The 12,613-nt window shown below is 41.0% G+C and overlaps 1 protein-coding gene and 1 long non-coding RNA gene across 9 annotated transcripts in view; one reads left to right on the top strand and one right to left on the bottom strand.

Moving 5' to 3' along the window:
• Positions 1-12,613, bottom strand: part of LOC117972773 (roundabout homolog 2-like) — a 722,560-nt gene that overhangs the window by 675,707 nt on the left and 34,240 nt on the right. The window lies entirely within an intron of this gene.
• The window catches only part of LOC131737746 (uncharacterized), a 66,029-nt gene continuing 65,036 nt past the window's right edge, over positions 11,621-12,613 (top strand). The window contains exons 1-2 of the long non-coding RNA XR_009329340.1: positions 11,621-11,811; positions 11,972-12,010. This is a non-coding gene — a long non-coding RNA (uncharacterized LOC131737746). The remainder of the gene's footprint in view (positions 11,812-11,971; positions 12,011-12,613) is intronic.

Genomic DNA, 12,613 nt, shown 5'->3' with positions numbered 1-12,613 from the left:
TATTCACCAGTGAGAAGAATGGCACACTAAAAGCATCTAAGGTTGAGCTGGAGAGATATTTGGAGGAAACACATACAGATTCAAAAAGGCAGGAGCCTATGTCAATTCCGTCAGACATCCCACCTATCAATCCACCAGAATACCAAATGGAGGACTGTGCACCTAAGTGGAAAGAAATAGAGCAAGCTGTGAAAAAAGCAAGGGCTTCATCATCTCCAGGGCCTAATGGAGTTCCGTACAGAGTGTACAAGAGTGCTTCAGGAGTTCTACGAATTCTGTGGAAATTGATGAAAGTGGCATGGGAAAAACAGGTTGTACCAAGAGCATGGCGCCGAGCAGGTGGAGTCTTTATACCTAAAGAAAAAGATTCTACAAGCATCAGTCAGTTTCGTCCCATTTCCCTGTTAAACGTAGAAGGCAAGATTTTCTTCAGCATTATTGCTCAGAGATTGTCAGCTTACCTATTAAAGAACTGCTTCATTGACACTTCAATACAAAAAGCGGGCATTCCAGGTTTCCCAGGTTGCTTAGAACACATCAATGTGATCTGGCAACAAATTCAATCAGCTAAAAAGGAGAGGAAGGAGCTCCATGTGACATTCCTGGATTTGGCTAATGCATATGGTTCAGTGCCACATGAACTACTTTGGGCAGCATTTGATTTTTTCAGTGTACCGATGACAATAACAAATTTAGTGAAAGCCTATTTTGGAGATTTGCAATTCAGTTTTTCAACTTCAGAATTCAGCACTACATGGCAATGCCTAGAGGTTGGAATAATGGCAGGATGCACCATTTCTCCACTGGCTTTTACCATGGCAATGGAAGTAATCATTAGGGCATCAAAATGGGTAGTAGGAGGAGAGCGCTTGGCTTCTGGAATGCGACTACCACCAATTCGAGCATACATGGATGACATGACAACCATGACTACAACAGTAGCCTGCACTAATCGATTATTGGGCAAATTAACCAATAACATTGAATGGGCACGAATGCAATTCAAGCCCACTAAATCAAGGAGCATCTCTATAATTAAAGGCAAAGTAGTAGATAAAACATTCTTCATTAATGGTGAGGCAATACCAACAGTGTCTGAGAAGCCAGTGAAGAGTCTTGGGAGATGGTACGACGGGGATCTAAAGGACACAGTTCGTGTGGGAGAAGTTAGACAACAAGCAGTGGAAGGGTTGAAGAGCATAGACAGCTGCGCTCTACCAGGTAAACTAAAACTCTGGTGCTTTCAGTTTGGTCTACTGCCGAGGTTGCTGTGGCCACTGACTGTGTACGAGGTTTCTTTGACAACAGTAGAGAAGCTGGAAGCTTTAATCAGTTCATACATCAGGAAATGGTTGGGAGTTCCACGCTGCCTCAGCAGAGTGGGACTTTATGGTAAAGGAATACTGCAGCTACCAGTCTCTGCTCTAACCGAGGAGTTTAAGTGCGCCAAGGTCAGACTGGAAATGACATTAGTAGAGTCACGCGATAAATGCGTAAGGGAGGCAGCACCTGTGTTGAAAACTGGAAGAAAGTGGGCGGCAAAGAAAGCTGTGGAAGATGCAAAGGCTGCCCTTCGAATTGGTGATATCATGGGGCAAGTTCAGCATGGAAGAGGGGGTCTTGGTTTCAGTTCAACTCCTCCTACATGGCACAAGGCGGCCCCAGCTCAAAGAAGGAAGCTGGTAGTCAACGAGGTGCAAAAGCAGGAGGAGAGGATGAGGTGTATAAAGGCCATTTCCCAGGCCAAACAGGGAGAATGGATGAGATGGGAGAGTGTGGAACAACGCAAGATTGGCTGGCAAGACCTATGGTCAATGGAACAGAGCAGGATCAGTTTCCTCATCAGGTCAACATATGATGTTCTCCCATCACCACAGAACCTAAACCTCTGGGTTGGAGAGGATCCCTCATGTCCTTTGTGTTCATCACCTGCAACATTAAGGCACATTTTGACAGGATGTAAGGTGGCTCTTAGCCAAGGACGGTTTACTTGGCGCCATGACCAGGTGCTGCGATGTTTGGCCTTAGCATTGGAAGACAAGCGTAACATGACCAATAAGTTGCCACCTGTTCCATCAAAACATTACACACAAAAGACAACATTCCTCCGCCCAGGAGAGCAACCACCAAGAAAAGGTGTTAAAACCAATCCTCGCCCAGGACAACTGGAAGCTGCTAGAGACTGGAATATGCTGGCAGATGTTGGTCAACGGCTTATTTTTCCACCTGAGATTGCCACCACTAACCTTCGACCAGATATTGTCTTGTGGTCTAGATCAGCACGCCTTGTTCACCTAGTAGAGTTAACAGTGCCATGGGAGGACGCTGTAGATGAGGCGTATGAGAGGAAGAAACTGCGGTATGCTCAACTAGCCACTGAAGCGGAACAGCGAGGATGGAGAGTTCGGGTTTACCCAGTGGAAGTGGGTTGTCGAGGATTTGTGGCACACTCTACAACCCGGTTTCTCAGAGACGTCGGATTCAGTGGCCAAGAGTTGCGTCGCACAGTGAAGAACTTATCTGAAGCAGCAGAGAGGAGCAGCAACTGGCTGTGGTTGAGACGGAAAGATTCTGGCTGGGGACAGGTAAGTAAGCTGGGCTGAGTTGAGTGGGGGACGGAGGGGGGTGATTCTGGGACGCCAGAATCACCGTCGAGCCCTCTTGAGGTGTCGTGGGCTAGTCGACGAAACACTGAGGATGGAAGGTGCCCACTTGAAAACCCCAGAGATGTACCCTACTTAGCTCAATCCAGACGGTTGTCATGCTGATGCGCTGGGGAGGCCGCACTTTGGTTGATCCCCGGAGCCAGCATCGCAGCCGTTGTGTGTGCTGATGCGCCAGGGAGGCAAAATAAGCTGATCCCTGGAGCCAGCATTACACTTCAGCCATTAACACCAGACAGAAGGATATCTACATCATCATATGGAAGGAAACGTAAATGGATGGAGATGCATATGGATCACATTAGTTTACTGTAAAGCTACGTCTTAGTTGGTGCTTATCTTGGCGAGAGCCGAGTTCAAATCAGCATGAAGTTTTAACATCTACTCTCGTGTAATGGAAATCAATATCAAGAACTGTGTCAACCCTAACAAGCCCCAAATAAAACCAGGCCAGCATGTTTTGAATGTAATTTGGGATTAACATGTCTTCTTGTTACTTATGTGTGTGATGAAGTAGTATAAAATATTAATCACACAAATCATGTTGATGGATAATCTGAAGTTTTCATCCAGATAAGACTTATCATGCAATCCCCAAACCACCCATCTGATTGGTTAGAGCTAGAGTTGCCACTGTGGGAAAATGTCTCAGCTGCAAAATATTGCTTGCCTAGTTCTAAAATTCTGCTGCTGCGAAATCTTTCCGCTACAGTATTTTTTTGTCAATGTGAGTTCAGTCTCATTGAAATAAATGGGGAGCGATATGCACGGTAAAATGCTGCATTTTACGTGTGATGCCGCACCGCTCATGGGTGTCCAAGGCTTTATCCTGCTGCTTGCCTGTACTCCCACTGATCACTGTCCAAGGTGCTGATCCCATTACCAGGCTCTTCTGTACCAGCACATTACCACGTTCACAGACCCCTCATCTGACTCAACTCTGCCTCCTCGACTAAGATTATTGTATGATGCTGAAAGCATTTCAACCAATCATTTGCCGCATTTCCATTACCTGTGCATAACAGCATCATATTGTTATTCGACAATTATGGCACTCTGAAATTACTGTACGAATTACCCAGTTCTTCCCTTGAGTGATATGTATTGCCATACATATCTCCAAATGCATTTTTCAAAGCATCCATTTTTTATTAGTCGCTGTGGCAGGGCGAGGAGCCCTGCACATGAAAAGGGGGCGGGGCAAAGCCCTGCCATAAATGTATTTGTTTTTTTTTGTTATTAAAAGCAAATGTATTTGTTTATTTTAGAACGGGGTACCCTTCAGCCCCTGTGCAATTTATTATTTTGTATTTGTTTTGTTGTATGATGATGATGATGATGATGATGATGATGATGATGATGATGATGATGCAGCAGTGTGGAGTAGTGGTTAGGGCTCTGGACTCTTGACTGGAGGGTTGTGGGTTCAATTCCCGGTTGGGGACACTGCTGCTGTACCCTTGGGCAAGGTACTTTACCTAGATTGCTCCAGTAAAAACCTAACTGTATAAATGGGTAATTGTATGTAAAAAATAATGTAATTGTATGTAAAAATAATGTGATATCTTGTAACAATTGTAAGTCACCCTGGATAGGGCGTCTGCTAAGAAATAAATAATAATTCTTCTTCTTCTTCTTCTTCTTCTTCTTCTTATTATTATTGTAATGATTTATTTATTTAAAAATATGTCGACGAAGCCGTATGTTTTTGTTGTTTTTATTTAAATGTGTTCTGGCAGAGGCGAGGTCGGCAGCTCGTCCTCTGCCAGTAGTAATTAAAAAAACTTGTGTAGATTGTGGCCGAGTGGTAATGAGATAATTGATAGTTAACCCCTCGGCCATAGTAAATAAAAGCCTGCAGCTCTCTGCACTCGGGGTGAGTGTTCTAGGAAGGAGGAACAAAAGCGATGTAAACTGAAAAAAAAACGAAACTAAAAGAAATCTGTGTCAGTGGAGGCTACTGCCCAGCCTGACCAATCTATGTGTTTTGGGTTCGAGATTTTGTTTTGTTTAACTGTTTTATTATTTGTGTTTTTTTGTTAAACCTTTTATTTTAATTTTGTTGTTTAAATAAATTGCACAAACGCCTTTGTGCCTGCAGTACTGCCTGTGGTTTCCTTCCTGCATACTGGCCTGACGTCACCACATCGGCTACCCTGTCACAGTCGCCAATTATGTTTTGTATTTTTGCCCGTCCCCAGTTTGGTTATGCTCAATCATAGCGTTTTACTGAACTGTAGAATCTCAGGACATATTGTACCATTTTTTATATTACATTATGGTTTATTGTAAAGGCTGGTATTGCTTTGAGGCGAATACCCCCGGGAATGCTTATATCAATTGTAACATAACAGTGACATGGTCAATTCGCACAGGAGTAAAAAGACACAGGACGCTTGAGTTTGAAATTTTACAGAAGGTCCCGATATCCTGTAAAAAAAATCGGAGGACCTTTGGGAAAATGATCTGGGATAAAAAGAAATGGCCGGTTCACACAGGACTACATTTTATCGATGACGGTAAAATATTCCGAATCCACCTGTTTATGTGGTGATTGGTAGTCCCGTGTGAATCAGGCTTAAGTCTGCTTTCTCAAACACTGACTAAAACTAATTCTGGAGTAGTGCTAATCTAGGTCTATGAAACCAGTCATGTAAACTACAAAAAAATCTAAACTAATACTACAAAATATACCTGCTACATCTCAGAAATGATACAAAGCCACATAGAATTATATTACACTTCTTTGGCAGTATAATATAATACTATTGGATTACTTCTGTCTTGTACTCTAAGCTATTTGATTATAGCCTTAATTTATTTAACACATTACTATATATTTTAGTGCACTTTTTTTTTTTTAAAGACCGAACAGGTTTCACCCTAGCACCTCTTGCTGACACATTACACTCTACATCTCACTCATGAAGCAGAGTACTGAATAGGTATCAAGCTATCTGCATTACAGGTACCCATTCAATTCTGGTAGTTGCCTGTTGTGGCACTCATAAAATCATATTGCACATCCTTAGGTTCCTCTGCTTGTCAAGATATTTTTCCTAATCATTAGCGCAAAGTGACCAAGAAACAACCACTAACCATCCTGTTTTTGTGCTTCCAATAAATGCACATATTCTCATTGTGTTTCTGGGCAACATGAATTATAATACAGCAGATGGGAGATTTAACTGTAAGCTATGCTTAACTGTACTTTGCAGATACTTTGGGGGCTGAGGGACAAGAGCCTGGATTAGATCCCTTTTCTCCATTCCACCGATAGGATAAACAGAGATCTGCACAGCACATGGAATATAGCTCAGCAATTTAGGCCTATTTATCATAACAGATACCCTCAACCTCTATCTGTGGAGTTGCATTTTAGACTTTTTTACGCTGACATAGGATTACTATGGAAACTTTTTTTGTGGTGTTGGTGTGTGTTCAGCCTTCCTTTTTGCAATCCACCATGAAAGCTTGATTTTAATGATTTACAGCAGACCAAAATCATCTTGCATGAAAGTGGCTTTGTAGTAAATCTCCACAGTAATCATAACCTGCATCCATGAATAGTTAAGAGTACATTAGATATCTGATATGCTGATATAATTTACCACAGTGCATAAATATAAGAAAACTAAATGCAATTATTTTTTAAATAATATACATTTTTTACAAGATCAAATATTGTGGTACAAAAATGCAAAACTAATTTGAATCGTTATAATGTTCATACCATAAGTTATGTCACTGATATTGTTGTATAATGCTGATGGGGTTGTTCTACTTCATTAGCGACTGTTAGTTCCCTTTCAATTCGAAGACGACCACCAGCGATACTTCTGGGATGTTGCCTGCCTTTGGTAGGAATTTCGGAGCATTTTATATCAAAGCCGCCGATAGGCCCATCTGCGGAGTGATGTCCCTTGTCCCGCCTCCCGAGGGATCATAGTCACTGCGCAGAATGCTCGTCCTCTTTTTGCTCACCAACGGTAAGGAACTAACCTAGTGTTGAGTCGAGTCTTTCAAAGAGCTCTCACTGATACCTGTAATTCCCCTGCAATTAATTCGCTGTAGGTTGGATTGCCACTTCCCCTGAATCAGCTGCTCCACACTACTGAGCTTCTTCTTCTTCTAAAATTTCTGCATTCTGCTTTGCTTGCGTCGTAGACCTCTTACTAACTCTACTACTGTAAATGCAGCTAAGAGGGAAGGTATCTGCATGATCCTCCATCTGGGCTCGGCTGCCGTGTCCCCGCTGTAGAGTGAGTCCGCTGACCACTTACTTATAGTGTGTCTGTGTGCATAGCAGTTAAAAGAAAAAAAGTACTTCTCTTGTTACAGTGTATTACTGTTACCAGCGTGTGTTGACCTCAGTTGTCTTCCCTGTCTGTGTTTTTTTTTGTAATAGGCGCTTGAATTCCCTCTGCCCAGTGCGGGCATTGAGATGTTATGTTGAGCAGACCAGAGCTTTGCGTCATTCTGACCAACTCTTTATCTGTCATGGTACACAGACCCTGGGACAGGCTCTCTCCAAGCAGCGACAGTTGCACTGGATTGCGGACACAGTCTCGACTGCGTAAAATAATGCCAGCTTGCCCCTGCCTGGGCGGGTAGCTGCACACTCTACCAGAGGGGTGGCCACATCTTGGGCCCTCCTTAGAGGAGCCTCACTGTCCGAGATTTGTACTGCGGCTAGCTGGACTACGCCACATACCTTTACCAGGTTCTACCTCGTTAATGTGGTAGATCCCTGTGACAGAAAGACAATTATTCTTGGTGGTAAATCCCCCTCCTGACCTGTGAGGGCGCTAAGCAATGGGAACAGAGTACCCTGGACTGTTTGGCCTGACAATTTATTCCCAGGGTTAAAAGGAAGTCGGTCATCTGGAAAGGGGGCGGAGCTTCGGTGCACTAATGCATCAACCCTGAAGGGAAATGTGGCAGCCACGGATTGGAGGAGCATCTACAATCGTTTACCAAGGGGTCATGTATAACGGTACAAAAAGGGGACGAAGCGACGTAATCTGTTCCTTCGTTTGGTTAAAGAAACAACCCGGACGAACCTGTATTGACCATTGTGAAATATATATCGTGAGTGTTTTGTTTGTTTTGTCTTGTCTAAAAATACTGTCTGTTATTTTAACCGTGAATTTAAACAGAGCATTACACGCCACTATATTGCCTGTCAACATTGTTTATTATTTACTATTGTTATGCCATCAGGCAACTGGATTACAAACCATTAAACAATATTGCACCTGGATTATAATCGTCTGTCTGTTTATTGATCACCTGCACCTGCACACTGTTAACCACTTTGCCACAATCCCTCAGTGCCTTCATTGGGCACAAGGGTCCTTGAGGTGGCAAGCTCCCACCGCTGACCTTATTGGTTGTGCGTGGTTGAGATATCCCTCATTAGCTGTCCGCTCACACTCCCTCGCGACGGCTTTGGTATACTTTCCCAAAAGTATCGTTGGTGGTCATCTTCGAATTGAAAGGGAACGTCACTGAAAGAGAAGACGACCACCAACCAGCGAGGCTGCTTCAGTCGCTTAAGCAGCTTCAAAGCAAAAAGAGGACAAGCATTCAGCGCAGTGATTATTTGATCCTTCGGGAGGTGGGACCAGGGACGTCACTCCGCAGATGGGCCTATCGGCAGCTTTGATATAAAATGCTCAGAAATTCCTACCAAAGGAAGGCAATATCCCAAGAGTATCATTGGTGGTCGTCTTCTCTTTCAGGGAACCAGGGTTACATCCGTAACCTAATGTTTTGTTGAATAAATGTAAAAAAAAAAAATCTATATTATTTGAGAACATCTTTACAATATTTTTTTAATGCCCTTAGACATGTATGGAAACAGGAACAAATCTCATCTCATGTTAGTGGATTGTTCTCCAATGCAATTGAAAACCTTCACCTGTATCCATGCCCTAAGATGTATTAAATCCATATGTTATGTATCATTTTTAAGCTGCAGGCTAAAAGATATGCATGTAATTAATGCATGAGTGTAAGTTATTTTGCTATGATAGTTGCCATGAATTTAATAAATTAACAGATTTTCAAAGATTAAGGTTGAGTAAGATCTATAGAATTCTGTTTTTATTTGATGTCTGGGGTTAATAACCATCATCCTTCATGGCTATGCATTTCTTTCTGTGTTACCCATTCAGATCCATCATGTACGTGGCTACTGCATACCAATCCTAAAGATAAGCATATTCCAATGTGGATCTCTACCTACAGGCATCTCGTTTTCTAAAGGATTTTAATATGGAGCTACATTTCTCAATTCAGAACCATGTGTTTTAAAACATTGAACTATTTTTTTTACATTCCTATCCCACGCCAACACAGCAGGTAAGAAATGAACCAACCCCCCCTCACCCCCCACCCCCCCCAAAGTTGGGGACCCTGCCCACCTCCAAGCACCACAAACCAATAGGATGCTGTGTACTGTATGTACAGTATATATATATATATATATATATATATATATATATATAGATAGATAGATAGATAGATAGATAGATAGATAGATATATACTGTAGTCTTTTTATATGTACATTCTTTTCAGTAATCTTTATTTAAAAAGATACAGAGCAGAATTTTTCAGGTTCATCAACAAAGGCAATCAAATTCCTGAGAGAGGTATCCTATTTCCATTAGCACAAGTTATATATTTTCCTTCTAGGGTTTCTATGTACTCGTATACAGTCCTGCATAACAAAAGCTGCTTTATCCATTAGTATTCTAAAAACAAAACCATGAAGCTATAGCTGCTGGCACAGCAGGAACCTTGAAATAATCTGTGCTTATCCTGCTGTTGCAGTGCTACAGTGAGTGCTCAGATTTGTTCATGTTGAGCACCATAATTATTAATGTTTTACACCTGCAGTAAGGGACATACTTGTCTTTATATAAGGAACCTGTGCTCAAAAGTAGGGTTCCATGCCCCAACCATCACTCAGTTTCCTATTGTAATATAATATGGCTAATATTCCCTCATTTTACCACAAATCAACAAAGCATAACATAGGTTTGAAAAGACAACACTTTCGAAAGTTTGCTCTAATGATCACTTGCTATATAAAAGGTAAACCATTCCTTATTATTATTATTTGATAATTTAGCAGACGCCTTTATCCAAGGTGACTTACAGAGACTAGGGTGTGTGAACTATGCATCAGCTGCAGAGTCACTTACAATTACGTCTCACCCGAAAGACGGAGCACAAGGAGGTTAAGTGACTTGCTCAGAGTCACACAATGAGTCAGTGGCTGAGGTGGGATTTGAACCAGAGACCTCCTGGTTATAAGCCCTTTTCTTTAAACACTGGACCACACAGCCTCCTCCATTATTACATGTATGTTACCGCTATCCCGGGTCTGTGGGGGCACATGCTGTTATCAGGCAATAATAATAACTTATTCCGCCTTGTGTAACAGGATGGATGCTGGGTGCAAGCCAGCGAGCCCGAGCACCGCAGGCGAGCCTCTAAACCACAATGCAAAACAGCTAGGCTATCACTGCCCGTTAGACTTGCAAACCAAAAGAAGCACTATATCAAAGCAGACATGAGAACAACAAAACAACTAACTAACAAAGTACAACACAGCTAAATTAAGAACTACATTTGTCTGTAGTATAAACTGATTAGATTTTGATCTTGTAAAATGGTGGAATCCGGATCTTTCTTTGATTGTGCTGCTTCTGGACCAATTAAAGAACAATTCAATTCTCATCTTTTTACTTTGTCATCCATCAGGCTTCCTTTCACTTCACTGTGCCCTTGGGGCGCACTGCTTTATAAAAACCCATTAATGCTGTTATAAACCATGTATTAGGACATAACCAAACAAAATAAATCACTGGTAAAACCACACAAATTCCAGGACTGTTTCCTGATGGATACCACCAATAGTGGAAAATATGCTGTTATAAGTGTTCTATGAAAAAATAAAGGTTTTATTTATTTAAAGTTCCAATTATTCATAATTATTAACTTAGGAACTATATTTATTACTCTATTTACTTGAGCTGGTGGAGTCTGTTTTTTTCTCTTAGGCTGTCAGCTGGTGCTTAATTCCCTTGATTCTCTATAAATCCTGCCCAAGCTGTTAATTGCAGAAGAAGAAGTGCCAACCTTGTAGAACAAATGTGGGAAAAAGAAGTGGCACTATCTCAGTGCATTAAGTGGAAGAAATGCAGTCTGCTGACTGTATCAGTAAAGGCTAAAATATCATAACATGGGGTGTGCACGAAGCCAAAACATGAAACCTCGACCCGTGTTTTTTGTTTTTTTTTTCTCATAGGTTTAGGTGTTGGATGGTCATCAGAAAAGCATAGTTGATTATCATTTGTTTATGGACATTAATCTTTATCCATAATACAGTACACAAACCAAATTCCAAGTATTCCATGCATAGGTATCAACGTGTAATTTAAATAAGAGTAAATTAGCTTCCAATTGGCTTTTGAAACTTTTAATTGTCTGTTGGAGAGTGCAGCCAGCGGCTGGTGTTGATTCGCAGGGAAGCACGCAGAGCACAGAGAAGTTTGGTGTAAAACCAATTATTTTTATTTAAGAACAATAATTAAACAAAAAGCTAATTGAACCAAATATCAAACAACTTGAAGAAAGAAAAAGTGGAAACCAAAAATAACTATTTACAGTCACCTAGTCACAGGTACTGACTTCAATAAATGAGTCCAACCATAGAGCTGCAAAACTGCTCTCTGATCTACACAAAAGGAAGATCCTGACTGAACCAAATGACAGCCTTTATACCTTTCCAGGCCTACCCCTCCCCCAAGAATAAACCATTATGCAGGTGGTTATATAAGAACAAAACAGCAAACAATTATCAAGAATAAATAAAGTATTCAAAAAGAAACAAAATCAATGAATATGTATATATACTAAACATTAATCTAACACATGCATTAATACTATGCTTTAAAACAAACAGAGGGAAACTTAATTAAAATCAACTATCCCCCCTTTCAATATCTTCTACAGGTACTGCCCTGCTACAGGAAGTCAGTACCCAGGGAAGTCAATAAAAGCTTCCCTCACCAACATGGCTGGTTCCCCACTTCCTGTCAAGATGGAGGACCATACCACCACACCCAACTCAGGTTACCTAAACCATTGCATATCAAAAAACATGCATATTAAAATAACTGTTGTTCATTTTAGCTTAACAATAGTACTGCAATACATTGTTCTGGAAGTGTGCACCCTTCCAAACCAACTGTCTAAACAGCACTCTTGATTAACCTCTCTTTTGTTTTTCAGGACACTCCCAACCACAGGCCTCCAGTCCTGATACCCCAGGTAAGCGAATTTTGTTTTTATTATTTTCATTACTAGACCCAAGGTTCAGCAACACAATACACAAACAATTAAAAACAATTTGCAGAAAATGTCCAGATACATACGGAGACAAATGTGAGGGTCTCCTCCCTCACATTGTCATTAATTGGTACTCAGTGGTAAAGGTGAGGCAAGGATAGCTTTTCTTGTTTTAAAATCAACTGCTTCTTACAGGCAATTACGAGTGTGCGTATCAGCCCACCCCTACCATAAATACTAATGTAAGAAATATGAAATTAGGAGGGGAGCTATGACAAGAATGTGGGTTTTTATAAAGCATATCCAGAAGTAAAAATGTTATAACATAATAGTTTTCAGAGATATTTTTACAGCCATTAACGGAAATTACAGAAGTTAGGATTTCTTCTTATGGAATATAACAAGTAATAAAAACAGGATGGTTAAGGGATAAGCTATCAGGCAGTCTAGCCATTAAATTAATAAAGACCGCAGTACATATTTTCATGACTGTGTTGTAAAATGAATTTAAGTGCTATGCAATTTTCCTCAAATCCACTTAAGGCATTTTCTACATTTGCCATCACAAACTTCAATTTTGAATAT

This window comes from Acipenser ruthenus, chromosome 8 (assembly GCF_902713425.1).
Source record: "Acipenser ruthenus chromosome 8, fAciRut3.2 maternal haplotype, whole genome shotgun sequence".
Classification (NCBI taxonomy): Eukaryota; Metazoa; Chordata; class Actinopteri; order Acipenseriformes; family Acipenseridae; genus Acipenser; species Acipenser ruthenus.
The sequence above is the reverse complement of the archived record's forward strand: the minus strand, read 5'-3'. Positions and strand labels throughout refer to the sequence as shown.